Raw genomic sequence first — 16,563 nt, forward strand, 5'->3', positions numbered from 1 at the left:
GGAACAACCACAAGTTTAAACACAAAACATGTGATAAAATATGCAATCACGGGCAGTTTAAAACTACAATTTTAAACTGTAACAAGACAAAGACAATAATCACAGATAGGGAAAATCGTTTTTTAACTTTTTTAGGAAAGAGACAGCACTAGTCTGCCTCCTTACCACTTCCTGGACTCTGCTCACTGCAATCTGGGGCACAGGTATGCTGCAACTCACAAGATGGAGGAGAATGATTTGGGGTGCACCCAGCAAAGCCTTAAGGGGCCCGGGCGGGTGTGAGAGGAGGGCTCAGGGTTGCCTGGGAGCTGAGTAGTCAATCACCAGTCGTAGGTCTGCTGGCCTCGGGGTGGGGCTGGGAGTTGGGATTCAGAGTCCTCAGACTACAACCGGATGACAGGAAAAGCTTCTTCATGCAATGGAGTTCCTTTCTTGTGAATGTCACTAAGCAGGCGGTCCATGAACCCAGGTTTGTACACTATCTGCAAACTAACACTCAACATACCTTCATAATATAGCCTTTCAGAGCCCATCTGGCACATTTTCGGAACAATAATTTCTACAAAACAGCTTAATGGATTGACAGCAAACCAAAAAAAAGACGCTTTTCTGAGTAGTTTCAGTTGGATTGCAAATTTGGTGCAATTCCTTTCTGAAGATTTTGCTGTGATGGAGAACAAAGTTTTCTATGGGAGTCAAAATGAAGTACACTCATTTTTTTAAACCGTGTTTTCTTCCAGAACGGATCTACACAAAACTTGGCATGCCAATCTTAGCCAGTTTCGCTATTTGAATGTTTGATGCAGATTTGTGAAATGGCTCCAATCCTATAAAGCACGGTATAAATCACCTTTTCAACTGAACCTCAGACCTAATCTGGTGGGATTGAAAAGTCCCTTGCATGGTGATAGATGTGTATCCCTGCCCTGAGTACCCCAGCTGTGGTGATATCTGGATCCTTGGTAACAATATCTGGTCACAAGTGAATATGGATCATGAGTGTGCGCTATTACCTAGGCCTGTCTCATGTACTACGGTCTGCTTAGACCGGGAAGGACACCCAAAGCGCTACCCTCAAGGAGTGGAAGGCTACTGCCTACAGGGGGAGTTAAGTCACACAATCGTGGAGCTGACAGCATACCGTATTTTTTGTGTTCAGTAGAGTGAACAGGCCTTTTTGCCTGTGTCACAAGAGTGGTGCCTCCAAGCCCACTCCGGTAATGGTCCGCTGATGTGTGCTTAACTCACCTATGAGCTGCATTGGAGTGTGTGCAGCGCTGAGATGCATGTGTTCTGGCAGAAAGGTACAGTGCATCAGAAAATAGTACACATGATTGCATGTGCATTCTGGTATACATGTGTGTCTACGAGAAGGCACAGTGCATCAAGAAATAGCACATGATGTGCAGTATGCGCACTGGGATACATTTGTGCCTGCAAGAAGATATAGAGTTCTACTAACTGAAACGATGAGGGTTGACAAGTGTGCACTGATGAGTATGTAGCTAATCCAATTAACATTCACAGTATAATGTTCCACTCCACCTCCAGTGGCCCACCGTTATAACCACTCACATACAAAGAATATATCTATCTATGGAAGGAATGGAAAAATAATCAATGTCTAACAATCAAATATTGCAGTCCAAAAAAATTATGATCCAGAAAATTCTCTTCCAATTGGATTTCTTTTATTTTTTCCTTGTATTTTTCATATATGTTGCTCCAACAATTCTCAAAAGTCCAATAAATTAATTAAACACATTTTTACACAACCACAGCCAACGCGTTTCGTCCCTCTTAGGACCTCATCAAGGCTGTAAAGATAAAAAAGAACATATCACTAATCTAAACAATAAGAGCCTATGTATATTATTATCAAAAAACCTGCCTATATAACAATCTGGAATTCAAGGCATTTACCACAAACCAAATCACATAATTATTATAAAATGTATAGCCATTTAGTCATGTGCTGTATACATATAATCTCAATTTCTGATTTTAGTGCTGATCCCAAATTTCTTAGTCTAGTATTGTTGCTCCTATTAACAATCATTTAGAACATTTTTAATCAACCACTCTTAACATCATTATAATTAAATATTGCAGTCTATTCTGATCGTCACAAATATCAACTGTATATGATGATATATCACATACCTCCTGAGTAATATCACATCAATATAAAGCTCAATCATGTAGGAAGGCTAATATTCATGGAGTATCCGGTCTCTTTTCTAAATAAATTCACTTCTTCTTTCAGTGAGAATTTATTAAAGTTTTCTAAATATATAAAACATAATATTTGATTAGTCCCCAATCTATAATCCAAAAGATAATATCATTGCTATTTTCAAAGCAACAGTGTTTCCTAAAAATACTTAACCTTGTCTAGATCCAAGTCTGTTCCCCTCTTGTCTAAAGCGTCCTCCATCAAGCAAATCGTCAATAATGAAACCAATATCTCTATGTGAATCTAAAAATAAAAATAAGGGAGGACAGAATCGATATTGCCCCCTGAACCTATTTTAAGGAAATCAAGGAAGTGGGAACAGACTCATATTGTGCGAGGTTGAGGAAGGGTAAAGCAAGATTACATACAGGACTGAAAAATTGAATATTAGAATTGAGAAAACATCTATCAATTGTCTTGATAAAGATGGTGTTATAAAGAAAGTCCATCGAAATGCGTCGACGCATTGGAAAGCACAATCAAAAGGACTGGTACAGACTTGTAGAGCTAAATGAGATAGATATTTCACAAGCTGTACAATTAAGACTGTTGGTCTGATGAGATGTGCAATTTATGACAAAGTGTATTGTTTTTTATGTTATTTTCTCTGTTATGCGGGTCCATAACGGGGTGTCATTGACTGTGTCATTTATTGTGTAATAATTTATCCCCTCCCCGCCCCCTTTTTGTTTCTTTTATTGATATTGTGAAGATTATATGTTTTTAATAGTCCAAGCAAGGGACTGAAATAGGGGATGTTTTTAATATGATGAAGCATATGTTTTGTATACAATAAATGTGGAAAGATTTTTTATGTTAATGAGTTTTACTGATTTGCGAGACATTGTGATTTGATATTATTCTAGTGTGAGTTGAATCAAGGGACTGCTATTGGATATTTGATTGTTAGACATTGATTATTTTTCCATTCCTTCCATAGATAGATATATAAGAAGATATAGAGCATCAGAATTTAGAGTGCTTACTTACATGCAGGGCTAAATGTGGGCCTGTGAGCTGGCACTGCATGTAGGAGATAGCGCACAGTGTTGCGTGAGAGTGCTGGAATGTATGGATGCCCATGAGAGGGTACAGTACATTGGAGTCTGTGTATGTGTGTGTATGCATGCACCACACAGTGTAGTGTGTGTGTGTTTGCTGGGGGACCAGGGAGAGGTAGAGGTTCCCTCAGACAGATTTGTGGATACCTGCATTCCAGAGGTCTGGATGGGTGGGACACACATTAGAGGAAGGAAGAGCTAGGACAATGCTGCAGTCACTTGCAATGTCCTAGCAACTCCCTGAGCTTACTGAACACTTCCATACAGCCTTGCCAAATACTACGCATCAGACATTACCCTAGCACATTTCAATGTGGTTGTCTGCATCACCACACTGGAATGCAAAGTCACACATTTATAGCGCCTCCTCGGCTGTTAACAAACCGCCATGCTGCTAAATAGCACACTGACAGAAAACTGCCAACACGTGGTCCATGCTGTTTGCGACAGGCTTGGGGATGAATAAGCTGTCTCTGTGCTCAGGAAGGCTACAATGTAACACGTTCTTCATCATTCAGCCACGGCATGAGATTCACTGACTGACTTGACGTCACGCGTGACAACTCAAGTGAGTCAGTCTGTATATGGCCAATGGCTACTGCAAAGACAGCCCACAGCCACTGCTAAGAGTGTGTCACACACACACATAGGCGGGCTCGGCCGTCCTCGGCATGAGCGGGTGGCGCAGCTGTGGACGATAGTTTCTGTTTTGTCAGTACAGCCCACCGCTGCTCACACCATGCGTTGTGGACTTGTGCCCTGCCGCAATGTGAAGACCCCCTTGGTCAACCGCGAGCCAGGCCACCGCCAGAGTGGTGGTGTCTCAACAGGCACTGCAGTCCAGCACTGAGCAGCCATGATCAGAATGCTGCGCCAGTCATCGACTCGCGTCCTGGACCGCGGACGCTGCTCATGGTGCATGGGGTAGTCGTCGCTGCTCATGCTACGAGTGTCAGACTGATTTCCTTCTCCAATATTCTAATAATTTAATTAATATTTATGTCACTATCCTTCTCCAATATCCTAATAATTTAATTTACTTTTAAGAGCGTGTGATGCGTCATGATCATGATGAGCCTTAAAGTAATGTTGCAGCTGCTGAGGCCTCCGAGCTTAGCTATCAGGCAGCTGAGATCATGAACCGCGCTGGGGCCCCTCTCACATCTTGTGGTTGGGTCCCACATGGCAGAGAGCCTAAACTACACAAGTACTATCTCTGAACGACTTGTTTAATATCATGGTTATACATTTGTTTAACAACACAATCAGTTTACAAGGGCACTAGTTTAGTGCCCTTCAATTTCTGGTACAGTGCAACACTTTTTCGATCTTCTTAGAGTTTCTCTTTGCTGAAATGGGTGTAATTTCTGACACTTAAATGTTTCCCTCGTCTTCATTATTTGATTTTGCTTGCGAGAAAGTGTCACTCATAGTCATTGAATGTCACTCATAATTACACTGACCTTATGAAAATGTCCCACAAGCAATCTGAAACCTTGGCAGCAGGGGCGGTTTCTCCATTAGGGCTCAGGGGCTGCTACCTTCTGAAATTTCTATGCATTTACATACGAATATATTAAATAGATAGATTTATTTAGCGATATGATCGTATCTCTAAATAATTTGATGCATTTAAGTCTGGACTGTCTGTTTCAGGCTGCCTTCCCCCGCCTCGCTCTGAAGCAGGAGTTGGAAGCCAGGCAGTAAATCAACTTTCTGAACTGTGATGCACGACACAGGTCTTTCTGCTTTAAAGCCCTTCATTGCCTTTGTGGTCTATGGCTGTATGCACTCTGTAGGCCAGTGACGCAATCAAGAGTCACGGTTTCAGGTGTCAGAGACTTCAGCCCTGCGTGATTTCAGACGTCCGTCATTCAAAGGTGTAGATCCCACTCTTTCGTCATACGTGAGAGTGGATGCAAGCACGTCTCATCTGGTGCCTTGTTCTCTGTAATGGTAAGTGTTTGCATGCTAATATTGTGTTTTATATATTGTGCTGAGACCCCTTATCAGGCTAACCTCCCCAACTGTGATACCCCAGGCCCTTGCTGCAGCTCGCTCGCTCCTTTAGAAGATGAGCTGCTGTATTTGGTCCCCGCAAAATGGAGCCAAATAACGAGCAGGGCTCTTGTTCCCTTGCAAAGTTGATCCAAATATACGAGTCAAGTCCAAAGCAAGAGATATGTGCTTACTGTGGAATATGTGCTCACAGTGAACAGTTTTCTGATGTATGACATTAAAACTGGCCCTGTCTTCATGCCCCTAAGTTAACACTGATGCCAAAAACATTTTTTGACTTGCAAACAATAAATGCTGAAAATGTTAAGGAATGCATTTCAGCGATTTAGTTCCTCTCTTATTTCACATGCTTTACTTAATCTTGCCTTCCTCAAGAGTTAGCTATTTTATAATGTAGTTGTTTATCTGTATTTGTTTCTGTGCATACTTTGAGGCTTGAGCGTGCCTGGTGTTCATGATGGGCTTTGATTGAGCATGCAGGCGCTAAGGCTGAATCCAAACAAAGGGGTCGATTATGATGGCGGTCGGGAAAGCATTCCGACCGCCGTGGTAGCGGAAAATTACCGTCCGCAGGTACCGCGGCAAAACCGGCAGTCAAATTAGGATGCACTGCCTGAAACATCCTACCGCGGCAGTCGAATTCTACGATACACCGCTGGAAACGTCCGGAAAAGCTGAAAATTCATCCACGGTGGTCGGAATTGCTGCGGAAAGACCCAAAACCTCCATTTGCCCAGCGGTCAGGAACGCATGGAGGTGTCCGGGATTCGAGTTTCACTATCCGCAGTAGTGCTTCCGCTGTCCCCGAATGGCTTGATTCTCCGCTGCGGTGTGATGGGCTGCTTGAGGCATCATGATTTGTCCGGCGGTCGTAACCGCATTCCGCACGGCGGTCCCTCTCTATTGGCTCCGCCCGCCACATTGCGGAAGGAAATTTCGGGCGGATCCCAAAACTTCGCAGCGGACGGGAACTGGGCAATCTTTGCTCATCGTAATCAGGCGGACGCGAGGATCGCCGATGGAGTGCGGAAAAGGACATTTTCAGCCACCGCCAGCACCACGGATGTGCCCACAACTGCCATCCTTATCAGCCCAAAGTGCTTATGAGTGGGTTGGCCTCTCTACAGAGCACAGAACAATGTTTATGTATTCCATTTCCAACTGAAATTCTGTGGATATGTGTGTGAAGGGGGTACACAAATGTGAAAATATTTGCAAGGCAAAAGTAAGAGAAAATAATGTGCTTAAATTTGAGGGAGTGCTGTGCATGTTTTGGGGGCGGTGAAGTGACAGAGGTGTGAGGAAGTGCATTCGGGAGTGAAACGAGGATGCTGAGGAGTAAAGAGAGGTAGTTGAAGATGTGTAGAGTGACAAGATATGCAGAGAAAAAGAGGATATGTATCTAACATAAAGCATACATAACTGAAGGCCAAAACCCGTTCCATAGGCATCAATGCTATTTAATTCACAGACTCACTATTTCAGAATCTAAACATTTCCAATGTTAATTATTTATAACAAATCATTGTTGTTACTCATTTATCTTAAACAGCTAACACCCATTGGCAAAGCCAATCGTACTGGCAGGCTTTAGGTGTATGTCAGTTGTTGTTTCATTTATATGGATACAATTACATCTCAGAGAGAAACCAAAATATCGGTCAGGTGGCATACTATGGGAATCACAGAAATGTATTTGACATGTTCCTTTATAGAGAGTCCCCACTTTTTTTTCATCTGACTTAAAGACCTGTCTGCACATATTTCCATATGACTGGTTGCAGCCAGCAGCTGTGGGTGCTTCTCAGAGTTTGGTTAGAGAATATTTTTCCAAAGTTAATGCTGCATGCAGTGCAAGACACTGGGCAAGCATACATTTTAAAGGGCTAAAGTTGTCATGCTGTACAATTTACACATTACAGTAACTGTTAAACATATTAATGCAGGAAGATATGGGGCAGTGTTTAATGTGTTTAATATTTCAAGACTATACGTTCCCACTGCTTTATAAGAAGGGCTCGAGTCAGGGTACCACGTGGGTGGACGGCGTCCCCCCACTTATTTTACCAGGAGCTCGATAACCGGAGCAAATGGAGCCACACATTCACTCTTTGGCCTCTCTGGGGCGAGATCGGAGCCCATTCAGAATGCTGCTCACGCGCTGGCTTCTCTGATGCAATCGCATCTAAGGGGTGAGCGAGGGGAAGCAATGAGTCTGATGGTGCAAGCCACCTTTCATGACGTCATTTCCGGTCGTGACGTCAGCGTCCCCCCACTTCTTTTTTTAGGGCTTGTGCCCTGTTTATAAGCCTTGCTTTATCGCTATATTCATTTGCTAATCTTTTTTCATTTCTTTCTCAGGAGAGGGACTCACCCTGGACCCCAGGTTTGTCCATTGAACTTGTTTACATCGCTCGCTATATAAAATTAATGCCCAACGTTTATGCACACCACTTTCAAATGTCACCAGCCGCCATTGCTTGGCAGATAGATATGTCCATAAATCTGTCTGCATGTGATATTAATATTTATAAAGCACGTGTACACCGGAGTTTCATGTGCGCTACGAGTAACAACCTAACTAGAGTCCGATTTAAATAATTAAATTAAACACTAATTAAAAGGAAAGCACGAGGACATTGTAGGAAGTGAACTGTGTTGTCGCTCTCGGTTAAAAAAGCAAAGTTTTCAATCATGCGCCCTCGTCGCCCTCGCGCACCCATTAGCTCGAGAAGAAATACATATTTGCCATACCAGCATCTTCAGTAGCAGCGCATATTAGAATGGAGAACGAGGTACTGGAGCATGTACTTTGACATTGACCCAACGCTGAGGCACTGTGTTATGTAGGAAGGTTTTAAACGGAGTAACAGCGCCACCTAGTGCCCACGGAGAAACGTTCAGGTTTCTCGAGACAGTCATGCGTGGACTTTTCTTCCTTGCTGACGTGTTACGTATCAGTTAACGTTAACTGTCTGGGTTAGGTCACGATTGAAGTTCATTAACCTGATTTCATCTACTAAAAGTCGGATAATTGTTTGAGAAAAGATCGTAGCACTCCCCGTGTCTACTAATATTGCATAGCTGGCAAGTTTTCATTTTGCTCGTGTGTGACATTTCAATGGTTTCAGCTAAGGGAGTAGCCAGGGAAAAAAATACATTTTGAGCCCTGTGAAATTATATAACAGAGCAACATGAGTGATCTCGAATTTTCCTATGAATGCCAGTTAGAATTGTCCACCCAAGGAAAATTTGCATAGAATTGTTCATAATAATACATTATATAGCATGGTTTAAAATTGCTTTTGCCTGTATTGACATTTCTTTTATTGTCTCTATTTTCTTTTTTTCATTTTAGTCTTTTTTCAGTGTCCTTCTTTCTATCCATCTTTCTCTCTTATTTTCTATTGTTCTTTCTTTTCTTAGTTCCATTCACCTTTCATTCCTCTTTCCATCTTTCCTTCAGTTTGTCCATCCTTCTTTCGTTCCATCTCTCATTCTTTTTACCTTTCTGTCCTTTTTATTATATCACTATTTACTTTTCTTTCCATCCTTCTTTCAATTCTTTTCTTGTTCCTTCCTTTCTTATGATCCTCTTTTTCTCCCTTCTCCCCTTCATGCCATCCTTTTTTCTTTTGTTATTACTTCCATTTGCTGTCTCTCTTCTTTCTGTCCGTCACCCCTACCCAACTTCCATTTCTTCATTCCATTATTTCAATCTATTTTTCTACTCTCCCTATTTCTTCCCCTCGTTCCCGTTTTCAATTTAGTTATTTTTTTCTTGCATCTTTACTTCTTGGTGTCCTTCTTTCTATACTTCATTTTATATATTTTCTTCTCTCTTTGTTCCTTCCTTTTTATTTCTTTCCTTTTTTGTGCCATTTTCCATCCTGCTTCCTTATTCCTTTCCATCTATCTCTCTTCATTAGCATTCTACTCTACTTTCTTTCTTTCGTGCTCTCTCGCTGCATTTGCCTCTCACTTATTTTGTCTTTACTATTTAAATCATTTATTTTTATGTCTGGCACCTTTTGGTTTCTTTGTCACCCTTTTGCCCTCATCCAACAGCTTTGTCATGGTAATTATTCATGCCGTACTGCGAGCCACAGATTGTTTCCAGTGGCATCCCTGCTTAACCTGATAAAGTGGGTGCTTCATTACCCATTTGGTTTCAGTGCACTTATGAGTAAACATTCAACTGCCAAATGTGTGACAGAGTGACACTTTCTTGCAAGTAAAAGCAAGCAGTGAAGTGCATGGGAAGAGAAAAATATCAGAAATTACACCCTTTTGAGCAAAGAGAACCTCTAAAAATATATTGAAACAGCTACAAACCCCTGAAATAGAAGGTTAACAGTTGCTTTATATATATTGTGCTTTCCACAAACTTGCATAACTTAGAGCAGGTGCAGTGTGTGTGGGACTGGCATGGTGAAAGATAGGAGCCTTGCGGCCAGACAGGTTGGGGACGCCCTGGGTGCTCGTCTACTTGTGAATGTGCACTGGGAAAAGAAGCAAGCAGGACTTCCGAAGCAGCACATTGGAAAGTGCAAAGGTTTTTAAGAGGGAACTTTTTTTAGTGAGGGTGCCGAGAGTATGATAACAACACAGCTGTGACATCATAAAGTCTTTTTCTATGATAATATTACTGCTCCTGTGCTATACTTATGGCAATAGTACTATTGTTATGTCATGCGATCAAACCAGTGGCGTAGCAATGGGGGGCGGTTGTGACATGAGCCTGTTAATAAAAGGGCCCGGGTGCACGTGCTCGTGGCCAGTTCTAGTACCCCTCTACACTGTGTCTGCGTCTGTTATTAGTAGCATGTGGGCCTAGGGCCCACAACACCACAGCGGTCTGCCGGGGCCACACGAGTTTTGGGGGTGGTGGCCTACTCCCTCACTCTTACCTGCGGCCGTCACAGGGCGGCAAACGCTGGACTCGCCAGCACCCCCCGCTCATACATGCGGCTGGCGAGGGGCGGCAAACACAGGGACAGCCATGGTCAGCCAAAGTTCTAGTTACGCCGCTGGATCAAAAACTATATCAGGCGCATAGAACTGCTCACACTTGCACAAGCTACCAAAGATGAACCCACTCAGCTATCATATAAGCAATCAAACGTGTGAGATGCAGTTACACACAGGTCTATTCCAAGGGGTGCTCTAACCGGCCCTGCTCTTTCACCAAGGCGCGCAACCCTGCACTTGCTGTAAGCTGTACACACATTTATGTATGCAGAAGCACAGGAGTCCTATGCGCTGCAGTACTTAGACCTGTAACTTGCAGTTTACATACAGACGCCCCCACCCAAAAAAGCACTGACCTTTACAGTACCCTGCAGCATGAACACACTCACACCTACCTGCGGCCTGTGCGCAGGGACCCCCTGAGCTGTTTGCCATGCACATACTTTCCCAGGAGTTTGCTCCTCCAGGAGTTTGCTATTGCCCAGGTTATGGACATAGACCATGGTAGCGTTGGGGGGCTCCTCAATGCTGGTCCACTGGGGGCCCAACCGACAGGTAGCAGCAAATATTTTTAGCCCTTACCTTCCATGCAGGCTGAAGTTAAATATGGATTTTGAAGAGGTATGTCTATCAAAATAATCAGAATAAAGGTGCAAAATGTCTGCAGACACATTAGCCAGCACGTGGCCATTTAGTAAATAACATGCTTATGCACACCAACAGTGTGTAGTAATGGGCTGCCTGCAAAACACTTAGTGTAAACTAGCGAACACTGACAGGAATAATGATTTAATTAAAGCAATCAGATAAGCAGCGATTCAGCTCGGATAGTGGCTTTTAAGGCAGAGCCTGCTAGGGGAGCCCACTTGAGACTGATCTACCGGAGGCAGGGAGGGAGGGGGGACCTATGGGATGCTGGCTTTTCTGTGCCCAATACCTACCTGCTCCTACTGGCCATTAACAATGAGGCTGTGAGGTCTCTCTCTCCAGCCATCAGAAGGAATTCCAGTACAAAGCCAATGAAATGCTCATCCCTGTTTTAAAACCAACAAATGTGGAGAATAGAGAGAAAAACCTCAGACCAAGGGGACAGGATTTAAGCATCCAAACAACATGAGAGATTCCACTTGCTGAATCACTAAAAAGTAAATATCCTCACATCCAGTTACAGTAATCAAACTAATTTGATACCACTAGATTTGTTTTTTACAAAACACATAGATCATTTAATTATATATTCATTAAAAATGGACTCCATTTGATATGGAAAAAAGAACCCTCCTGGTCACATTCCTTAGGGCACCCAGCATGGTCAGATTTGCCCATTTTAACCAGGGTAGTGCAGGTGTAGAAGCAACAATGTAGTATTTTCAACTGAACTAATCAGAATCGAATGCACTTCAACTTTAAATGCCGATAATGGCAAGGTGTGGGCGCCGTCGGTGTTGTGTGTCAGCAGGACAGGACTATGGGGCATATTAACAAGGGCATTATCGCCGCTTTAGCGTTGCCGCTAAAGTGGCGATATTTTCATCGCCCTATTTACAAGGTGGTGCTAACATGCATTAGTGCATGTTAGCACCCGTTTTCCCGACGCCTCGCTTTTCATCTCTAATGAGATGCAAAGTGGGCGTCACTGGGCGTACCCCTGACGGACTACCTTGTAAAATATCGCTAGATGTACATCGCTATATTTACAAGGAGGCCCGCGCATTTTAGCAGATGTTAGTTTTTGGTGAAAACCGCGGTTTTCGCCAAAAACTAACGTCTGCTAAAATGCTGACTTACCTATACCTAACAATGGGGGTGGATTATGCTGATAAGACCACAGGGTCGTATCAGCAAGGTTATCGCCGTTTTCCATGGAACATCGCTGGAAAACCAGCGATGTTCCATGGAAAATACCGCTATCGCTGGAAAATTATCGCCATTGCACTATGCGTTGTTGATACAGCGATAGCATGGTAATAATTGCCAGAGATAGCCGGCGATAAATAAGTTCTCGCTAAGAGCGGCCAGCGATAATTATTGCTGCCGCTTGATAATATGCCCCCAAGTGCCCAGCAATCAGTCAGCCTAGCCAGAGGCACTCTGACCAGCCTGAAGGTTGTAGGGTGATTCTCCAGACTAGCAAGCCTAGGTATACTTTCATCTTATAACACAGGAAAAGGAAAAGTAGGGGTCACTTCTTCACAATGGGAAAAGCTGGCAAGATGGGACCAGTTGCCTCGGATTTAACAAGGCTACCCTGAGACACTGTGACCAGCCTTAATGTGGTAGGCAGCAGTTTTTTCTGGTAAGTGAGGCTTGGTGCACTATCGTCTTCTAAGCTGACAATGGCAGATTTGGGGTCATTTCTTTGCAATATGAAGGGTCACAAGGATGGAGCCCAGTGCCCATGAATTAGCAAAGCGAGCCCAAGACACTGCGGCCAGCCTTAAAGTGGTAGGGGATACCTTGATTTTTCATGGCTGTCAGGGCTTAGCATACTTTTGTCTTCTACTGTCAATAAAGATAGGTTGCAGGTCACATCTTCATATTGGAAAGGGTCATCAGGATGGGGCCCATTGCCTAGAATTCTGCAAGGCTAACCCGAGACATTGCAACCACCCTTAATGTGGTATGGGTAGTTTGATTTTTTTCCTGGCTGCCAGGGCACAGCGTACTTTCATCTTAAAATGCTGATAAAGGCAGATTGGGGGTCACAGCTTCACAATGTGGAAGGTCAGCAGGATGTGGCCAAGTGCCCAGAAATCAGTGAGGCTAGCCTGAGACATAGCGACCAGTCCTACATTAGAAGGGGTACTCTAATAAGTCTAATGTTTACCTACAATGTGCCTGTACGGCTCAAGACCAGGGTTCTTGGATGAACAGTTTAGGCAAAGGCCTTGCTGTCCCAGAGCAGACCTAACCTGCAGTATCCTATAGACTCAATCAATCAAATTTGCTGGCTGAAGCCGGTATTCAGAGGTGTCAAATTATGACTTGTCCAGGACATAAATTTACACATATTGGCTACTGTTGTTTTAGTTCAATGTCCCCTGGCTAGAGGTGAGAGCACAGTTAATGGGTGGTGGAGGGTTGGGTTGTCTGCTGGAACAACGAGTTCCTCAACAACGACTCCCTAAGACACACGGTTTGTTATTTGACTTTGTCTCCACCACACAATTTTTTACTACGCATTCTTTTACCACACATTTTTGTGGTAAAGAAATGCATGGTAAACCCCCCCCTAAATTCTAAACCGAACCCCTCCCACCCCCTAAAAACATACACAAACCCCCAACCTCCGAAAACCTAACAATAATCCGTCCCACCCCCTAAAAACTAACACACCCCACCTCTTACCCCCTAAACACTATCACTGTGGTGTAGTCCTAATAGTACCCTGTCATGCAGGACTTAAGCTGTTTACGGATAACATATACTGTGGGTCTGGTGGCAGACTGACTCCGTACACCCCCGCCGCATATGTTAGCCTATGGTTTGCATTAGCTAGCTCGCAGTGCCACTAGAATCTTCTTTTATCAGAGAGATTAGTTTTTGGCAGCCTTAGAACACTCGTGGAAACAATATACTACTTTTCACCCAGTCACGTGTGCATGCTTGTTTTTGTTCTCAGAGAGATACAGAGAAGAAAAGTCGAGCGTTTTTGCAATAAGAATTTATTGTACCGTAGTTCTTCTCATGTAAAATAAGTGCGCTGTTACTCCTGTAACACAGTAGCAGAGATATAGAACCAGCAGTACAGTGAATAAAAAGAAATAGTATTGTTCTACCATTTTTCAATAGCCATGAACACATACATGAAATATGAAATGCATTTATAAAATAAAGTGCGTACTCCTAAGCTGCCTTACTAGATGTACCTAAGTGTACCTAGCATGTGAGTAGGTGCTACAGAGCCTAAGCATAAGAGCCTAAGAGCTAAAAATCCCACTAGGCTTTAGTCAGAACCTCATACCTGAGTAGTGAGAGTGTGGGACTTCATCCTGGACTTGAGCTGGACACCCCACAAGGGATCATCAGACCACTGTCAGCTGGAGCGATGGCATGCCGGAGCTGCAGCGTCTCTGGTCAGTGTGTCGGTCTTGAAGTCTCGGTTCCCTCCTGCTTTCTGATAGCAAGAGGTGCTGTACTTATACAGTCTATGTACGTGTATTACCCATTGTTCAGTATGAGGATGACGTTGGGGATTAAACCTTGTGCGTCGATCGGAGAGGTGAAGTATACCTCCTGGAGAGTGTACTCATCAATTATTCATATATGCTAAAGATGAAGTCTTAGCAATATCGATTAGGAAAAACACACCCTCTGCATGGAACTAGGTGAAAGGTTTAGTCCATAAAAGGCTGCAGTCCTCATACGGCGTTATGTCCCTATAAGGCATTCTGTCCTTATTTGGAGTTATGTCCTTATAAGGCTCGTTCATATGAAATGACGGGAGAAGGATGTAGGGAAAGTGTACGATGTTCCCTGGACCTATATTAGGGTACCAATATGAAATATAACACCCACTCCACCTTATACTTAACAATAATAATACACATTTATAACAGTGTCAGTGCATAAAATTATCAAGTAGTCATTTAAAATGTTTCTAAAAACTTTTAAAAATCATTTAAAATCAGTTTAAAAAATGAGGGAAAATGTTCTTTGTTAATGTTTGACATTGTTGTAAAGTTCCGCAAATCACAGTTCTAAATGAGTTCGATCACACAAGTTGAACTACTGTAAGCGTACTTAGAAGGCCATGCTTTGAGATAGAAAGTGTCAATTTGAAAAGAGTCTCTTTTAAGTGAGAGATGAAAAAATATGAATGGGAAGGAAAAAGTTCCATATTCGTTCCGAGCACACGGTGAGCCAGATTCAGATTTGAAGTTCTGGCTGGGAGACATAACATTATCGCTGCCTGTTACAGCAGGGGACAAACATTGCAATACCTTGCATAGCACGTCAAGTGTGCATAGATGTAACTCCTCGTTGCCAACAGCTGGTGTGTAGGCCTCCGGTACCGGATTCGAAAACTCGGTGTCAATGCTGGAGCTGAAATTTAATTCAGTCATGAAAGGCACCTGCGGTTCCTCAAGGAAGGTATGCGTCAAGATGGGAATACGCTGGGGACAGAGTCGTGCATGGGACCACAAGGGTTCCAGCCTGGAGTCTAAGTCCGCCTCCGCAAAACAGGCATTGGAAGACAGGTACTAGGCTTTCCTCAAAGACTGGTCTGAAGGAGAAGAACCAAGAAGCACTTAGTTCTCTTAGGCGAGGTGCACCGAGATGCTATACCATACGCTCACGGTAATGTCTTTCCAGGAGAGCCTTCACAATCTCGCTGGTGGATGGTCTGTCCATTGCGCTGCAGGCAGACGATGATCAGGATTCCAGCTACAGTGAGCAGTATCAGAGGTAGACCCCCGAAAATTCTTCCAAACACGGAGTGTATGAAGTTAAGAATAACTCCGAGGATAGTCTGGAAAGTGCTAAGGAATCCAGACCCTATGGTCTTAAATAGGTGAATAATGCCACTCGTATCAGACATGTTAAAGATACGTCCCACCATTTCTCCAAAAGTAGGGGTTAATTTGTTCGAATTAGCGCCTGTATCTCTGTCGAGGTCCTTGCAAATTGAAGTTGAAAGGTTTCTCGAGCAGAAGTCAGTGGCACGGTTTTCTGTAAAAGCATGGCTTTCATTCTGCTCAAAGCATCAAACTATATTAACAAAACATTCACTGAAGGCCATACTAGCGCCTCCCTGACTGTATTTGTCAGACGCAACAATACTTGCATACAGCAAGTATCCCTGGTGTTCATGGTGACCAGATATGCAATGCCTGGAAGCATGCCACAACAACCTTGATCGTTCAGCATCAAGTAACTCCCATTCGAAAGTAACTCGAACACTGGCGATATTACTGCAGCTGGTGTTCCTTTCATGTGGCAAGACAGATTCGAAACTGAACCATTACATGCTCCGTGCAAAACGATATCTTGGCATATGAGAGAAGCGCTCAAAGCTTTCTTGCAGTTGGTACCACTAAGAAACACTGCTCGATCCCCACTCCGGCATCAAAATGTATATGGTAAATCCCAGGATTTCTTAATGTACACTTTACCCAATTTTTCTTATTTGCCTGCCTGTCTTTGCTCAAGGCAATAGTGAAGCTTAAATGTAGTGACCGGGAGAGTGATTTGGCTGTTGATAAGTCAGCTACTGTAAATGGTAGTCTGTCCAGTTTTTCAATTTGCAGCATTGTATATTTAGCTCCCCTTCAT

The sequence above is a fragment of the Triturus cristatus genome, chromosome 12 (assembly GCF_964204655.1).
Source record: "Triturus cristatus chromosome 12, aTriCri1.1, whole genome shotgun sequence".
Lineage (NCBI taxonomy): Eukaryota > Metazoa > Chordata > Amphibia > Caudata > Salamandridae > Triturus > Triturus cristatus.